Raw genomic sequence first — 19,171 nt, 5'->3', positions numbered from 1 at the left:
TCTTTCTCTCCATACCCCTTGATCCCTTCAGCTGCAAAGGCCGCCTCCAGCTCCCTCTTGAATATATCTAATAAACTGGCCCCAACAGCTTTCTGTGGGAGAGAACTCCATGGGTTCACAACACTGAGTGAAAAACTTCTTCCTCATCTCAGTCCTGATTGGCTTATCCCTTATTCTTAGACTGTGACCCCTAGTTCTGGACTTCCTCCACATCGGCTACATTTTTCTTCCATCTAGCGCCTGTTCAGTCCCATCAGGATTTTATATGTTATCTATTAGATTCCTGCCTCATTCTTCTAAATTTGAGTACAAGCCCAGTCGATCCAGTCTTTATCGACTCCACCCGATGTATTACCTGGTTTCCTCTGTTTATAAGCGGGTGATTCCACAACTGGGGAATTGTGCAAATTTCAACAGTCTAAGGGGCATAGTGGAGTAATAAATGCACACTTCCTTGGATGGTATCATCAACAGCGCTACGAAGTGGCAATTGCTCAGCACCAGCTCACTCTCTGACAGTCAGTTTGGGTGCCACCAAGGCTACCCAACTCCTGATGTCATTGCAGCCTTGGTCTCAACATGGACAAAAGAACCGAGTTCCACAGGGGAGGTGAGAATAACTGCTGTTGGCATCAAGGCTACATTTATTTGACTGAGTGTGGCATTGAGAAGCTTATGAAAAATTGAACTTAAATTCAAGGGCAAAATTTCTCAACTGATTAAAGCTATTTCTAGCACAAAGGAAAACTGTGGCAGTTGGCTTGAAGTTGTTTGTCTCAACCACAATTCAACTCCAGAGGGGTGTCCTGGACCCAACCATCTCCCTCTGTAAGATCAAAGGTGAGGTTGTTTGCAGATGATTGCACAATGTTCAGTATTAATTACAACCGCTAACATACTGAAGCAGTTCATATCCAAATAACCTGAACAACATTCAAGCTTGAGGAGACAGGTGGCAAGTAACAGTGACACAGGAGCACCGAGCAATAGTAATTCCCAACTGGAGATAACCTTACCACCTCCTATTCACTTTCAAACACATTAGCATCAGTGAATCTCCATCTTCAAAATAATTGCACAGTGGCAGTTCTGTGCACCATTACAAGATGCAATGCAAAAACTCACCAAAGCCTCTTTGATACCACCTGTCAACTCCATCTGAAAGGCCAAGGGCAATAGATACATGGCAACAACAGCTTGTGCACGCTCCCCTCTAAACCACAGGCCACTCTGACTTTGAACTACATCGTTGTTCTTTCATGATTGCTGGGTCAAAATCCTAGAACTCCTTTTCTAACAGTGTTGTGGATGGACTCAATCCCATCTTCTCAAACACAATTATTGATGGGCCACTACGTTGGCTTAGCCAGTGATGTCCACATCCATGAAAGAATTAATAAAATGCTTATAACTCCATGTTAAGATTATCAAAGAAAACATTAGTGTCTACAACCACATGTATCACATAAGAACACAGTATTTCTATCAGAAAAGTGTTTATGTAATTATTCCCAATTACTCAATGAGCTCAGTACTTATGACAGTGCAGAACAAATGCTGTTGATGACAAATGTCTGTGTAAAGGTTTCAAGTGATAAAGCTACAATGGCATACAACAAACCTGCAAAAATATACAACCCCATCAGCTTGTTATATTGTAGCAAATGACTAGAGCATGCTGTCGTAATCTAAGGAACAAACTGAGTTTCAGTCTCACCTTAGACCACAATTTTAAATGAGGACATGGTGGAGACTCACATATCCAACTTTTGGCACTCCAAATTCTAATTTACAGTAAAGGCCTTTAAGAAAGATAAACATTTACACAACAAACATTAGTTTCAACTTCTAAGCAGATTGCAATCCGACACAGAACATAGAACATTACAGCGCAGTACAGGTCCTTCGGCCCTCGATGTTGCGCCGCCCTGTCATACTAATCTGAAGCCCATCCCACCTACACTATTCCATGTATGTCCATAAGCCAGTTCAATGACGACTTAAATACACTTAAACTTGGTGAATCTACTATCGTTGCAGGCAAAGCAATCCATGCCCTTACTACTCTCTGAGTAAAGAAACTACCTCTGACATCTGTCTTATACATATCTCCCCGCACTTTAAAGTTGTGTCCCCTCGTGTTTGCCGTTTCCATACTTGGAAAAAGGCTCTCCCTGTCCACACTATCTAACCCTCTGATTACCTTGTATGTCTCTATTAAGTTACCTCTCAACCTTCTTCTCTCTAATGAGAACAGCCTCAAGGCCCTCAGTCTTTCCTCACAAGATATTCCTTCCATACCAGGCAACATCCTTGTAAATCTCCTCTGCACCCTTTCCAAAGCTTCCACATCCTTCTTATAATGCGGTGACCAGAACCGTACACAATACTCCAAGTGTGGCCGTACCAGAGCTTTGTACAGCTGCAGCATAATCTCCTGGTTTCGGAACTCAATCCCTCTATTAATAAAGGCCAAAACACTGTATGCCTTCTTAACAATCCTGTCAATCTGGGTGGCAACTTTCAGGGATCTGTGTACATGGACACAGAGATCTCTCTGCTCATCTGCACTCCCAAGAATCTTACCATTAGCCCAGTACTCTGCATTCCGATTACTCCATTCAAAGTTATCACCTCACACTTGTCCACATTAAACTCCATTTGCCACCTCTCAGCCGAGTTCTGCATCCTATCTATGTCTCTCTGCAACTTACTACATCCTTCATCACTATCCACAACTCTACCCATCTTAGTGTCGCCCGCAAATTTACTAACCCACCCTTCTAAGCCCTCATCCAGGTCATTTATAAAAATGACAAACTGCAGTGGACCCAACACCGACCCTTGCGGTACGCCGCTAGTAACTGGACACCAAGATGAACATTGTCCATCAACTACAACTCTCTGTTTTCTTTCAGCAAGCCAATTCCTGATCCAAACTGCTATGTCTCCCACAATCCCATTCCTCCACATTTTGTATAATAGCCCACTGTGGGGAACCTTATCGAACGCCTTGCTGAAATATCGCCTACTGTGGGGAACCTTATCGAACGCCTTGCTGAAATATAGCCTACTGTGGGGAACCTTATCAAACACCTTGCTGAAATGTGAGTGATCAATATTTATAATAAACTTATAAGTCAAATCCAAATGACATTTCTCTGTGCTATGAAAACCCAAACAAGTTTCATACATACAACTTAATGGATGCGCTAAAGTATAGCAGGGCGTTGTGTGACGATGCTGTCACTTTAAAAAACGGTTATTTTGTGCTGGATTTTTGTGAAGAGAGGTTGTAAAGGCCTCTGCTGCTGTAAAGGTGCTGAAGTGACTAGGAACCCAGCCTGGATTTGTATTTTTTTTTAAACCAGTTTAACAATGGAAGGGAAGTGGCCAGTTCTCCCAGTTCAGATTCTAGGTTTTTTTTTAGCTGTAGCAGTCACATGATGTTAGAGTCCAGAAGTGTTGCAAGCCTCAGTAAAGGATTCCTAACTGACTTTCCCTGAAATCCCTCTGAATGTTGTTCCCTTCTGCCTGTAAGAATCTCTGAATTTATCTTTTTGCCAAAGGGTGTGTTTATGGGATTTTACTATATCGGAACAGTTAATTAGTTAAGTTGCTGTATCGAATCAGTAAGGTTTTCCAATCGTAAAATTATTCTAAATTCCACTTCCTTTTGTTTGTGGTTCAACTGTAGTGGTTAAATAAATTCTGCTTTGCTTAAAGCCGAGTAATTTGACTAGTTGCGTCACACCGGGAACATTCACTTCACATCCACCTTTAAAATAAGAAAAAGTTAGAATCTAGGCTACCTTTTTAAAATATTTTGAGGTGGTCTGGCTTAGTCTACAACAATAGTGATATGTTAGATATAAGTAATGCTGTCATTTCCTTCAATTCCCTCCATCTTCAGAAATACAAGACAGGCATCACCAATTCGAAATGATAATGAGGTTTACTTGCGGTTCATCCAGAACTGACTAACCTTATATTCACACCATCAGCAAGACATTCAACTTCACCATGGATAGCGCTGCCCTTCTCCATTCTCACCTCAGCTCATTACAGGGATCCTCATTCATCTCATTCTCACCAGGCCAGTCTCACCCTTTCCATATTTCGTACAGCTAAGGGTGTCCAACTTTCAAATAGAAAACAGTACCAGTCCCACTCTCACATTCCCCCTTGCGTTACTGGCCTCCACTGCCTCTCAGTTACTAAGCACCTTCTGTTTAACATTCTCACCCTCGTGTTAAACTCCCAGCATGGCTTTTCACTGTTCCCTGTCTCTGTAAGTTGCAAGTTCCACTCCAAGGCAAACACCATCAAGGCGTCCTTCACTGTACCTGGGTCAAAATCCTGAAATGCCCTTCCTAACAGTATTTCAGATGTCTCTACACCACAGGGACTGGAGCGGTATAAGGAAGCAGATTATCACCACCATCCCCATGATAATATACTGTGTTCTGGTTGGCAAAGCCCATACCCTCTGAATGAATGGAACATAGTTCCCTCCTTCGCCTCAGGAACCCTGGTTCTTTCACTCCAGCACCTTCTCCATCTCCTTCTCTTCTCAACGGCCATTCTGCTGTCAGCTGTCCAGGCCCTGAGCTCTACAATCCATCCCAATACATTTCTGCCTTTCTCTTTTCTTGTAAGGTCCTCTTGATCAAACATTAGGTCACTTGCCCTAAGATCCTGCTGAATGGTTACTGTAACAGCCATTAAGTGAGCAGCAGGGTTTCATTTGTTTGGTTTAAAATGAACTCACTTTGGTATCAAGAAGGAAAAATATAAAATACCCACTTTAAAATAGACAAACTAATTAAAACTAGTCCAAGTTGTGATTCTATTAAATCAGAAGAGTCATAATTACACACATTGTGCTCATCATTCAGTGGGATGTTCAGCATTAAAGGTTAAAGACAAGGAAGCATCAAGTCCCCCTTCTGCCACAGCACTCCATACCACCCACTCTTGTATAAATACTGCTCCCTCCACACTTAACATCAGCTTTGAAACATTAACTTGCTCTCTCTCTCTCTCCACGGATGCTGCCTGACCCACTGTGATTTCCAGCATTATTTTGTTTTCAGTCAAGCATCAAGCATTAATTGTTCTACCTGAATATATACAACTTAACACAGTAACATATAATATGGATCTTTAGTGTATTTCACTTGAATATATTAACCTTTAGTACCTGGAAAATCAAGTTATTCGAGATGAGAATTTGCAAGTTGAATCGATTCACTAAGTGCATAGAAATATCCTCAGTACATGCGAGTGAACTTATTCAACATAAGTACAGATTTTAAACTCAGTGAATGGGTTAGATGTCTATAAAGTTAGAATGGGTTAAATGTGCCGTTACTTGGGGAATGAGTTAAATGACCACATACTTGGGGGGTATGCCTTGTGCTCAGACTTGCTCTTATACGTTATTACCTCTAAATCAGGAAGAGGAAGAAGGAAACAGATCACCTTTAAATGGTAAATGTCTCATCATACAGACATCTCTATAAATGTATAACATAGCTTTAAACAGAACACAATTTTATAAATCAGCTATTGTGTTTCTTCACGTTGATAAGTTCCAGTTACCGTTCGCAGGCTGTGTTAATGGTTATCCACTTCTGACAGGTTCAGAAAGGATTAAAAAAAAACAAATAGACCTGATTGGGAGTCACATTAATCAATCATATGCCACATATTTCACTCGATGAGGTACACTGCACTCACACATATCCATCCAATGTTAAATACTTTAGCACAGCAGGAAGTTGGCATGCTTTGGACCTTGCCTGGATATTAGGTTCAAGACTCATCACGTCTTTCAATCTATTCCGAGAATTCTGACTCATATACACAACTTACAAAAGAACCAAATCTCTGTCACAGACCAACATCCTTCAAATTGGAATCACAATGGCCCAGAGAAGCCATTGGGATCAGAGCCCAGACAACGTTCCTCAATTCATCACAGATCCAGATGGGATGCCCCACATCATTAAGCTCCGGGATGAGGAGGGATGAATTGGCTCTCCTTCTTTATTTCTCTGAAAACACTTTTTTTTTAACAGTCACTCATGGGGTAAGGGCATCGCTGGCTGACCAGCATTTATTACCCATCCCTACATGCCCTTGAGAAACTGGTGGTGAAGCTGCCTTCTTGAAGAATTGTAGTTCATGTGCTGTGGGAGTGCACATTTCCAGACATTCTCAGCCTCGATGCCTTCATGACCTTATCCTTGATGTGGAGGAGCCGGTGTTGGACTGGGGAGAACAAAGTGAAAAATCACACAATACCAATTTATAGTCCAACAGGTTTATTTGGAAGCACTAGCTTGTTGTTAACAATCTAGGTTTGTTAAATATATCATTTTACTAGCATGATACTGTAATCTTTTGCTATAAATTCTGCTTCACAACCACCTGAGGACTATAAATTGGTATTGTGTGATTTTATACTTTGTTCTCCCCAGTCCAACACCGGCTCCTCCACATCAAGGATAAGGTCATGAAGGCATCGAGGCCGAGAATGTCTGGAGATGTGCACTCCCACAGCACATGAACTACAATTCTTCAAAGAAGGCAGCTTCACCACCAGTTTCTCAAGGGCATATAGGGATGGGTAATAAACATTGGCCAGCCAGCGATGCCCTTACCCCATGAGTGACTTTTAAAAAAAAAGTGTTTTCAGAGAAACCATCACGACAGAATTGACATCCCCCCCCTCCCCACCTCTGCCTTTGGTGTGCCCAAGAATAGCCAGAACTGGTTTAACTGGCATTGCTAAACCTTGAAAATTCTTCATGCACACTAAAAAGTTTGCAAATTTCAACCTCAAAGTTGGTTAGACAGTAGGGGTACACTTGACAACACATCTTAGGTCAGTTGGACATTATGTCCATGCTATTGTGTTATTATGTGAATGCTCCATTTTTAAAAAAAGTATTCTGTAAATCACATTTATTGAAAGAAACAAATTCCTTGCCTTTAATATTAATTTCCCTCTATTTGGCCACATTCAAAATCAAACATATGCTCAGATATCACAAGATGTCAGTAGACACAGTCCAAGTTAAATAGCCTGTTTACGTCTACACTATCCAAATCTCTCAACATATTCAAAAATCTGGATCGTGTTGTACCCATTTCAATCTTTCCTCTAATCAAAACAGGTTCTTCCTGTTCATTGTTGCAAGAGGCAACCCTTCAGTATTAGAATAATCCTTGTTGCTAATTGTATAAACCAATACGTTGAGGTGGCTTTAAAGCAGTTGTATCCTACATTGTAAATTATTTTACTAAAATACAACCTCTAATAAGAGAATCTAATCACCACCCCTTGACATTCAATAGTATTACCGTCACTGAATGCCCCACTATCAACATCCTGGGGGTTACCATTGGCCAGAAACTCAACTGGACTCGCATGTAAATACAGTTACTACAAAAGCAGGTCCGGGGCTAGGAATAATGCAGTGATTCACCTCCTCATTCTCCAAAGCCTGTCCACCATCTACAAGGGACATGTCAGGAGTGTGATGAAATATTCTCCACTTGCCTGGATGGGTGCAGCTGCAACAACACTCAAGAATCTTGACACCATCCAGGACAAAGCAGCCTGCATGATTGGCACCACATCCACAAGCATCCACTCACCCATTACAGTACCACGCTCAGTCATTGCAATGTGTCATATCTACAAGATGCTCTGCAGAAATTCACTAGACAGTACCTTCCAAACTCACAGCCACTTCAGTCCAAAAGGACGAGGGCAGCAGATACATGGGAATATCGCTGCCTGCAAGTTCCCCTCCAAGCCACTCACCATTCCTGACTTGACCACCGTGTCTGTGACTGTCCACAACCTTGTTCCACCTGAGGGTCTCCCCATGAGATAGCCTTCCAAACTCTCAGTCCCCCAAGTCCGCAGAGCCCCACTTCTACCTTCTCCCCAAAATCATCAAACAGGACTCATTCCCGGGCAGACTCATTCCTTCTACCTGTTCCTGCCACATGGAGCGTATTTCCTCTAACTTTAACTCAATATTTTTCTCCCCTTATCTAGTGCCTTCACACTTAATTCCGCGATTCCTCTGACATATACGTTAGTTTCAGACTTTACAGTTCCCGGGCTCCAGTCGCCCTCTCTTCACGATGGACATGCAAAGCTTTTACACATCTATTCCCCCATCAGAATGGTGTCAGGGCTTTCTGCTTCTTCCTAGGAAAAGGTCTGATACATCCCCATCTGCCACTGCCCTCCTTTACCTGGCCAAGCTCATCCTCACTTTGAACAGGTTCTCCTTTAGCTCCTGAAAAATGTGTTGCTGGAAAAGCGCAACAGGTCAGGCAGCCTTCCACTTTCATCAGGTCAAAAGGGGGGTGGCTGTGGGTATCCATATGGGCCCCGATTATGCCAGTCTCTTTGTAGGGTATGTGGAACATTCCTTGTTCCACTCCTTTTCTGGCTACCACCCACACCTCTTTCTCTGATGTATCAATGGCATAATTGGTGCAGTTTCCCTCTCTTGTCCAGAATTGGAAAAATTCATCGATTCCGCTTCCAATTTCCACCCCAGTCTCACCTTCACCTAGTCCATCGCTGACTCCTCCCTTTCCATTTCTGGCAATAGACTGGCCCACCGATATACATGACAAACAACCAACTCTCACACCCTGCATCCTGTCAAGACTCCATTCTCCCAGTTTCTCTGTCTCTGTCACATCTGTTCTGATATTGCCACTTTCCGCAGGAGGCTTCAGCAAAGTCCACCTTGGTTGGCAGGGCCTTCAGTTGAGTCCGAACCATCTCCTTGACTTTGGCCCTCACCCCTTCTTCCCCTCCCACAACAGGGATAGGATCCCCTGTTCGTCACCTACCATCCCACCAGCATCCACATCCAAAGGATCATTAGCCATCACTTATGCCACCTCCAGTGGGATGCCACCACCAGACACATATTCTCCTCTCTTGTCAGCCTTTTGCAGGGGCCGTTCCCTCTGGGACACCTTGATCCATTCCTCCTCAACTCCCAACACCTCTAAATACACTTATGGCACCTCCCCATGCATTCACAGAAGGTGTAACATCTGCCCCTTTACTTCTTCCCTCCTCACTATGCAAAGCCCCAGACACATCAGGTGAAGCAGTGATTTACCTTCACTTAATCTAATCTACAGTCTCCGCTGCTAACAATGTGGGCTCCTCTATATCAGGTAGATGAACCGCAGGTTGGATCGACTACTTCGCAGAACATCTATGTTCTGAGCTTCCAGTTGCCTGCCACATCAACACACCACCGTGTTCCTGCATCAATATTTCTGTCTCAGGCCTGCTGCAGTGTTTCAGTGAGCCTCAGTGCAAGAACAACATCTCAGTTTCTGCTTGAGGACCCTGCAGCCTCTGGGACCTCAACAGCAAACTCAAGAACTTTCGATTCCATCCTTCCACCCCCACAGCCTGACATGAGTTGCATTTAGCAAAGGCAACCTATTCTCACTGGTTCTCAGGTTGAGTGCCACATTACATGAAGTGCTTTCAGCACAGTCTACCCATTCTCTCCTATCCTCACAGCTCTTATCATCACTTATTCAGCTTCTCTTCTGTCCTGGCCTTCTATCAATAATCCCCTTGCTCCCCTACCCCTTTCTGAGCTCCTTCCTCACCTTTTTGCTCATCTCTCCATCCCCACCCAAACCGCATCTTCAGCATCAATACCAATCTTTCTTAGCTGTTATCAGACCTAATGAAGGGTCAGCAGACTCTAAATGCTGACTCTGCTTTCTCCCACCGATGCTGCCAGACCTGTTGAGTTTTACCAGCAATTCTGGTTTTGTTTCAGATGTCCAGCATCTGCAGTTTTTTTTTGTTTTGCTATATGAGAATTACTTCACCATTCCTTCACTGTTGCTGGATCGAAGCTCTGGAATTCCCTCCCTGACCCCATTGCGGTTAGCATACTAACCTACAGCACATGGGCAGCAGCAGTTCAAGAAGGCAGCTGGCCAGCACTTTCTCAAGGGCAATAAATGGTGGCCAGCCAGCAATGTCCATATCCCATGAGAGAACATCATGTCTCCTGGTTAGTATGCTAAGCTCAGTGGGCTGGGTGGCTGGTTTGCACTGCAGTCTAACGCCAACAGTGTGGTTCAATTCCCACACCAACAGAGGTTACCATAAAGGACTCTCCTTCACCTCTCCCCTCACCTGAGACATGGTGACCCTCAGATTAAACTACCACCATGATCTCTCCCAAATGAGAGAACAGCCCTATACTCTGATCAGACTGTGGTGGCATTACCTTTCTAATTTCCTATACTTTTAAGAGACAGGTTCATGATATCTTCACTGCATTATAGCATGTGATATGACCGTTCAAGATCCCAGGTACACCTTTCATCAGATCACTTGACATCCTATCAGGACCATGTTACTCTGTGTCATTTATTAGTCTAATTTCAGCACAGCTGAATGCATTGCATGTATATAATATATAAGGGTAATAAAAATATAGTGTTAACCCACAATATCCATTCCTAGTTTATTATTTTATATGTTGAATAAGGCAAAATACTCTGCCAATGTTGCCATCAGTGAAGGTGTGCCTCCATGTTACAGAAGTTTCTGGTAGTCACTTAGACTTGCTGTTAAAGTTTCACATGAAGTGGATGATCAATGGACAGTCAATAATAGTACCCAGTAAGGTTCACTGCTAATGGGAATCTCTCCAATGTAGCACTTTTAATGTATTTTTTCATAATGTGGATGTCACTGGCTAGACCTGCACCTCTTTAAATGACACAGTCCTGAACATGAACTTGGATCGCTCACCCTCAACTTTCACCGACGTTCCACTGCTAAGTCAATATTCTCCAACTAATTGATTTTCATTAAAATTATTGGTCATTAACCTTAAAACCTCAATTGTGGAACTACTTCATACGCATTTTGAAATTCAAATATGGAATATCCAATGGGTTAGGTCATCTTTCAACCTTCTTTATGTTTTACTTCAGACAATGTGGACATCACTGTCAAGACCAGTATTTGCTGCCCATGTCTGGTTGCTGCTAAAAGGCAACACTGAGACGTCACCTTGAACCACTGCAATCCATCAGCTGCAGACACAGGAACCCAAAAATGATTCCAGAGTTTTCTCCAAATTCTCATTGACTTTAGGTTTGCTCCTCAATGCCATACTGGGCCAAAAGCATTTTTTGCAACTGTCCTCGGACAGCCTGGCTCGAGTACACAGCTAGTTCCAGAGCTCCAGCTTTCAGGTGGATTGCCAGTGTATTGTCAGCACCCATAGCCCCTTTCAGCATCCAGTACATCACATGGCGTGAACTGATTCGGTTGAAGATTGGCATCTGTGACGCTGGGCAGGAGGCGACCGAGATGGATCATCCACTTGACATTTCTAGGCTGAAGCTGGTCACGAACACTTCAGCCTTGTATGTACCAGTGATGCGCTGGACCTCACTATCATTGAGGATTTATGATCCTCCTTTTGCGTCTTGTTCATTTGTCCACCACCATTCACGACAGTCGCCAGACTGCAGAGCATTGATAGCTTAGTTCATCCCTCACTGGTTGTATTTGGGAAGCAGGTAGTCTTTACTTGTGTTGGTACATCATTTTCAGATGAGCCCTAGTGCTACTGGGGTGTTCTCCTGCACTTTTTATTGAAACAGGGTGGATTCCCCGAGTTGAATATTGAATCATAATGTCACAGGCTGGGACTGAGCACACTTCCTCAGAGTCTCACAAGTGGCTGTTTTTGAGTTGCTAGATCTTACAAATCCATTTAAGTCAAGTCTGTGGCAGAGCCACACAAAATTGTGACAGGTCCATTCAGTGTATTGTCAGCATCCAGTTCCTTCAGGCATTTCTTGACATCACATGAAGTGAATTGATTCGATTGAAGATTGGCATCTGTGACGCTGGGCAGGAGGTGACCGAGATGGATCATCCACTTGACATTTCTAGGTGGGACTTCATCTCCTTAAAGACTGTACAGTGGACATCCCTAATGACACATTATGTATAGCTCTATCAGTGGCAGTTTGGTGCAAACAAGGTCTCTCTGTTTTTGCCTCTTAGAATTACAGACCTCCTACAACAGTGTGGAAGCAGGCCATTTGGCCCATCTACACCACCCATTCAAAGAGCATCCCACCCAGATCCAACCCCTATCCCATCCTTGTAGCTCTGAATTTCCCATGACTCATCTACCAACACATCCCTGGACACTATGTGCAATTTAGCATGGCCAATCCACCTAATCTGCACAATTTTGGACTGTGTGAGGAAACCGGAGCACCCGGAGGAAACCCACACAGACACGGGGAGAATGCACAAACTCCACACAGACAGTCACCTGAGGTAGAAATCAAACCTGGATCCCTGGTGCTGTAACCATTGAGCCACCATGCTCTTGGTGGTTCCTTCACCACCTGTCAGTGACCCAGCTCAGCAGATGTGTTTGAATCAGCCAGCTCAGTGCTGCTACTGAGTCCCCGTTATAATGAACCAACCTGGAGATCTCCATGCACCACTGTGACCCTGAGCATTCCTGTAAAATGGTGTTCGACATGGACAAGTACTGATGCAATTTGGTTAGAGGAATAGTGAAAAACAATATCAAAGATGGCGTACAATTCCAGGGGATGCACAGAAGCAGAGGGGCCTGTCGTTTTTGTGGACAGATAATTGAATTTGGCAGGAAAAGTAGAGGGAGCAGAAGAAAAGCAGGCAGTATCCTCAGATCCATTATTAGGGACAGAGTACAAGAGCAAAGAGATGACGCTAAAATTGGATAAGACACTTGTTAGACCTCAACTGGAGAATTGTGTACAGTTGTGGGGATCATATTATTGGAAAGAAATGAACACTTTGGAAAGGGTGCAAAAGTGGTTTATACGAACAATCTTTGGAATGAGGAACTCGGATGATCGATTGAAGTAGATTAGATTACTTACAGTGTGGAAACAGGCCCTTCGGCCCAACAAGTCCACACCGACCCGGCGAAGCACAACCCACCCATACCCCTACATTTACCCCTTACCTAACACTATGGGCAATGGCCAATTCACCTAACCCGCACATCTTTGGACTGTGGGAGGAAACCGGAGCACCCGGAGGAAACCCACGCAGACACGGGGAGAACATGCAATCTCCACACAGTCAGTCGCCTGAGTCGGGAATTGAACCCGGGTCTCAGGCGCTGTGAGGCAGCAGTGCTAACCACTGTGCCACCGTGCCGCCCACAAATAGTTGGGACTATTTGCCTTGGAGAGATAACTAAGAGAAAAACTGATAAAAGTTTTCAGAATTACAAGTGGGCTAGACAGAGTAGACAGGAAGAAACTGTTTCCACTCATAAAAGAAGAAGAGGGCATAGATTTAAAGTGATTTGCAAAGGGTTAAATGAGGAAAAGCCTTTCCATGCAACAAGTAGTCAAGATATGGAATTGACTGTTTGGGAGATGTGGTGGAGGCAGGTTCAGTTGAGATATTCAAGAAGGGCATTGGATGATTACTTGGATAAAAAATAATGTGCAAGGGCATGGGGGAGAAAACAGGAAACTGGTGCTCGGTAATGCTCATTTAATGAGGTGGTGCAGGCATGATGGGCTGAATGGCCTCCACCTGCACCAGAACACTTCCGTGATTCATCAACCAAGGGACAGCAGTGAGTGGTAAACAGTCCAAGGCTTCTGGGGCCAGGTTTGACCTGAGACATAAGACCTCATGGAACACCAAGGGATTGTCGGGGACCCAGGATCACTCTGTGCACGGCCAACGATATCTCACTACACCACCACCTCTGGAGTGTCTGCTCTCTGTTGGTTGGTTAGAGATAGTGATGGTGCTATCGGAATGTTATAAAGTGAGACTGAATACGATTCTGACCAGCTGTTGCCTTGATCAGGCTCTGGGATAGTTCTTCCAATTTTGCCACAAAACCCACAATGTCCATCAGGAGAACTGTGCAGGCTCAACAGGTCTGTCATTAACCTTTGCCATGCTTAGGTCAATCTGACATGGACCTTCAGGTTTGATTTGTTAAAAAAAATATAACTAGCAATGGCTGAATAAAATGATTTGACTAAATTCATGGGGATATTGCAATTATGAACTGCTTTCATAGCCTGAAGCCCGGAAATGATCGCTGAGCCTATGTTGTGATGCGTTCTTCATTATTCTCCATCGTAGATGTTCAGTCTGTGGGCTGATCATCTCCAAAGGAATGTCTCATTTTTTGGAATGTCAGGACAAAATTTCCTATATTGTGAAGGCTGATTCAGTTTATTGTATTAAACAGCCAGCTCAAAGAAATTAATAGGCCTCACTCAAAGTTGAATATTGAATGGAGGGAGCAGGGAATCACATTTTTGGATCATTTGGAGCTTTTCTGGGGTAGAAGTGACCTGCATAAGAAGGATGGGTTGCACCTGAATGGGAAGGGAAACAATATGGATTCCTCATCACATGACTTCCTATGGGTTCAGGCTGTCATACTGATCCTAAAACCCTATGTTGTGGTTTAATGATTTCAGACAGTCATTTTGATATAATTGGATAGCGATAAGGAATTCACTTCCATCTGCTACCAACTGAGTTTTGATCTCCACTTTTGTTCAGGATTAATCCTCGAAATAGGCAGTCTGAAAATTCTATAATTGTCGATTTGTTATCCATCTTTAAATAAAGGGATGTGAAAAATTCCCCAGATCACTGAGAATGTCCAAATGTAATTAGGTATTTGAGATTTGGTACTGCCTGGAACTCAAATGGTAAACCCCGCGTGGTTTTCAGCAGCCATTTAAATAGCCTGTTTGCATCCAATTATTTTCTTTAAAAAACTATTGACTGAAAAGTTCATAATTTATTGGTAAACAACAAGGGTTTGTGAAAGTTCAGTAAAATAAAGGCTTACAATACAAATCCACTTTATATGAGCTCAAAGGGAATCAAAATTCACTGAGGATTTGAACTCTGCCTTCAGTCACATACGTTGTCATGGTTAATATCTTCTTTTATCATCATCACTTCGACTTACTATATTTTTAAGTTCAACAGCCTTGCTTCATTCACTTAAATTAACTAAGTCAAGCCTTTGACCCAGCAATTTACCAAAATGTCAACCGTGTACTTCAAAAGTTTTGTCAAATACAAGTCTTCTGATGTAAATCAATGATAAAGCAGTCTGCATTATTTGTTCTTATTATTCATGTAAATACTCAAACGATTTGCTATGATTAAATGCTTAAGACAAACCTTTAATTTAAAAGGTTAAGAAAACTTCACTATACTTAAAGGAGCATGACCATTGTAAGCAATTGTTCGTTTGATGCAAACCATCAATCTACAAAAGCACAAATTCCTTTACTTAACATCAAGCCTATTTAAAAAGAAGAAATATCACCATCAGGGTCCTTAAACACAATTTTTTCACCACAGAATTATTCAGAATCACTTAGAGAGCAGAAGCAGGCTATACAGCCAATTGTGGCAAAAGTGGGGACTACAGATGCTGGAAATCAGAGTCGAGACTAGAGTGGTGCTGGAAAAGCACGGCAGGTCAGGCGGCATTCTGATGAAGACTTTTGCCTGAAACATCGATTTTCCTGCTCCTTGGATGCTGCCTGACCTGCTGAGCTTTTCCAGCACCACTCTAATCTTGGCTCTATTCAGCCAATCGTGTCAGCACTATGGCGCATCATGACTCAGTACTCTCGCAGATTTCTTATGCTCCTCCCCCCGCCCCATTCTTTTCCCAGAACCCTACACAGTGTATCTATTTAAACAACCATCTAAAACCCTCCTGAATGCCTTTGTTAAACCTACCACAACTTCCTGGCAATGCATTACAGACCCTAACTACTTTTAGGAATCACTTTAAATCCGTGCCTCTCATTCTTGATCCTCTTACAAGTGGGAAGTTACTCCATGCCTAGTCTCTTCAGACCTCTTGTGATTTTGAAAACCTCAAGCAAATCTCTTCTTTGTTTTCCTCTGTCTGAGGAAAACAATTCCAATTTCTTCAATAATGTCTTCAAGTAAATTAACGTTTGCATCCTTGGAACCATTCTCATAATTGTCTCCTGCATTGCCTCCAATGCATTCATAACCTTCATGAGGTGTGGTGCCCAGAATTGTGCACAATACTTCAGCTGAGATCAAATTAATGCCATCCAAAAAAGGCACCATAACTCTCGTGGTCTATCATCCAATTCAAAAAACCTGGGATACTAGATGTTTTATTAACTGCACTCTACACTTGTCCTGTCAATTTTAATGACTTTGCACATTTACATTCAGGTCTCTCTGTTAGTGCATACCCTTTAGGTTAGTAATAGTTTATTTTGTACTGTCTGTCCATGTTCTTTCAACAAAAATATATCACTTCACACTTCTTCTACTGCCTTTTATCACACTCCATCAAGAATTGATATCATCTGCAAACTTTCAAACTAGCTCCTGTATTTCAGGATCCAGATCATTTATAAATATCTGGAAAAGCAAGGTCCTCAGTATCAACACCTGGGGAACTCAATTACAAACCTTCCTCCAACCTGAAAATTATCCATTCACTATTACTGTTTCCTGTCACCCAATTTTCTATCGATGTTGCTACAGTCTATTTTATTCCATGAAATACTACACCTTTTCTCACAATCTGTCATGTAACGCTGCATTGAACACCTTTCAAATTCCCTCATCAGACTTGGCACAGTGGTTAGCACTGCTGCCTCACAGCACCAGAGACCTGGGTTCAATTCTCGTCTCAGGCGACTGTGTGGAGTTTGCACGTTCTCCCTGTGTCTGCGTGGGTTTCCTCCGGGTGCTCTGGTTTCCTCCTACAGTCCAAAGATGTGTGGGCCAGGTGAATTGGCCATGCTAAATTTCCCGTAGTGTTAGGTAGGGGGTAACTGTAGGGGTATGGGTGGGTTGCGCTTCGGCGGGTCGGTGTGGACTAGTTGGGCCAAAGGGCCTGTTGTCTGTGTGGGTTCCTCCGGGTGCTCCGGTTTCCTCCCACAGTCCAAAAAAAAAGGTGCAGGTCAGGTAAATTGCCCGTAGTGTTAGGTGCAGAGGGGAATGGGTCTGGGTGGGCACATTTCGGTGGGTTGGTGTGGACTTGTTGGGCCGAAGGGCCTGTTTCCACACTGTATGTAATGTAATCTAATCTATCTATATGTAATGTAAAAAAAACTCCATCACCTCTCTAAAGGACTTCAGCAGATTAGTTGAATCTAATATTTCTTTAAACAAACCCACATTGCACTTTCTAATTAACCTATATCTGCCCACATGATGACTAATTCTACCCTGAGTTGTTTGTAGAAGGTTTCTCACAAACAAAGCTAAACTGTAAATATTGGGCATATCCTTACAAATGTTTTTGAAGAAAGGTTAAATGCTAGCAATTATCCAGTCTTTTAGCAGCCCCCCCATCACCCCATCTTTGGTTGAGGAAAGACTGAAAGATTATCATCAGTGACCCACCATTCACACATCCTCCAATACACTTGGATGCATCAAATCTGCTCCTGGTTTCTTGTCAATTCATAACTACCAACAGCCTATCTATTACCTCTTCCCTAAATTTAACTTTTCCAACGACACAGTTTCCTCCTTGGTTCCCATGGCCCGCAAAACATCTGCTCCATTGGTAACGATGGATGGAAAATATCCATTCAATACCTCAACTATATCTCCTGCTTCCATGTGCAAATACCTATTTTTGACCCTTAATTGGTCTAGTCCTTTTAGAACTCAGAACAATACAGCACAATACAGGCCCTTCGGCCCTCGACGTTATGCCAACCTTTTATCCGACTCTAAGATCAATCTAACCTTCACTCTCTACATTTTACTATCATCCATGTGCCTATTCAAGAGTTGCTTAAATGTCCCTAATGTATCTGATTGTATTACCACTTCTGGTAGTGCATTCCACGCACCCACCACTCTCTGTATAAAGAACCAACACCTGACATCTCCCCGAAACCTTCTTCCAATCACCTTAAACTTTTATCCCCTTGTGATAGCCATTTCTACCATGGGAGAAAGTTTCAGGCCATCCACTCTATCTATGCCTCTCATTAACTTGTACACCTCTATCAAGTCACCTCTCACCCTTCTTCACTCCAATGAGAAAAGCTCTACTCCCTCAACCTTTCTTCATAAGACATGCCCTCCAGTCCAGGCAGTATCCTGGTAAATCTCCTCTGCACTCTCTCTAAAGCTTCCACATCCTTCCTATAATGAGACAAATCAGAACTGGACACAATATTCCAAGTATAGTCAAACCAGAGCTTGACTGAGCTGCAGCATAACCTTGCAGCTCTTAAACTCAATCCCCCTGTTTAGATTAGATTAGATTAGATTCCCTACAGTGTGGAAACAGGGCCTTCAGCCCAACCAGTCCACAATGACCCTCTGAAGTGTAACCCACCCAGACCCATTTCCCTCTGACTAAAGCACCGAGCACTATGGGCTATTTAGCATGGCCAATTCACCTGATCTGCACATCTTTGTGACTGTGGGAGGAAACCGGAGCACATGGAGGAAATCCATGCAGACATGGGGGTGTCGCCCAAGTCTGGAATCGAACCTGGAACCGTGAGGCAAAAGTGCTAACCATTGAGCCACCATGCTGCCCGTGGTTTTGATCATACACCGTACATGATAAGAGCATGTCTTTTCTTTATTTCAGGCACTAGTAGACTTGCTGTCTATTTGGAGACCCTTCCAAAATTCACTGAGATGTTGGGAAGACGAGATTAGGCTACTTCCTCTGGCAGCTCATTCCAAACATACACCACCCTCTGCATGAAAAAAAGTTTCTCCTTTCGTCTCTTTTATATATTTCCGCTCTCACCTTAAACCTAGTTTTGAATTTCCCCCATCCCAGATAAAAGTTCCTACCCCATGCCCCTCATGACTTTATAAATCTCTAAAAGATCATCCCTCAGCCCCCAATGCTCCAGGGAAAACAGCTCCAGCCTATTCAGCCTCTCCCTATAGCTCAAATCCTCCAACCCTGGCAACATCCTTGTAAATCTTTTCTGAACCCTTTCATGTTTCACAACATCATTCCTTTAGCAGGGAAACCAGAATTGAACACTGTATTCCAAAAGAGGCTTAACC

At 43.1% G+C, this 19,171-nt stretch overlaps 1 protein-coding gene across 1 annotated transcript in view; it reads right to left on the bottom strand.

Moving 5' to 3' along the window:
• The window catches only part of LOC132818488 (pappalysin-2-like), a 487,615-nt gene that overhangs the window by 34,059 nt on the left and 434,385 nt on the right, over positions 1-19,171 (bottom strand). The window lies entirely within an intron of this gene.

This window comes from Hemiscyllium ocellatum, chromosome 9 (genome assembly GCF_020745735.1).
Source record: "Hemiscyllium ocellatum isolate sHemOce1 chromosome 9, sHemOce1.pat.X.cur, whole genome shotgun sequence".
Lineage (NCBI taxonomy): Eukaryota > Metazoa > Chordata > Chondrichthyes > Orectolobiformes > Hemiscylliidae > Hemiscyllium > Hemiscyllium ocellatum.
Note: the sequence above shows the minus strand (reverse complement) of the source record. Positions and strands in the feature narration are given on the sequence as shown.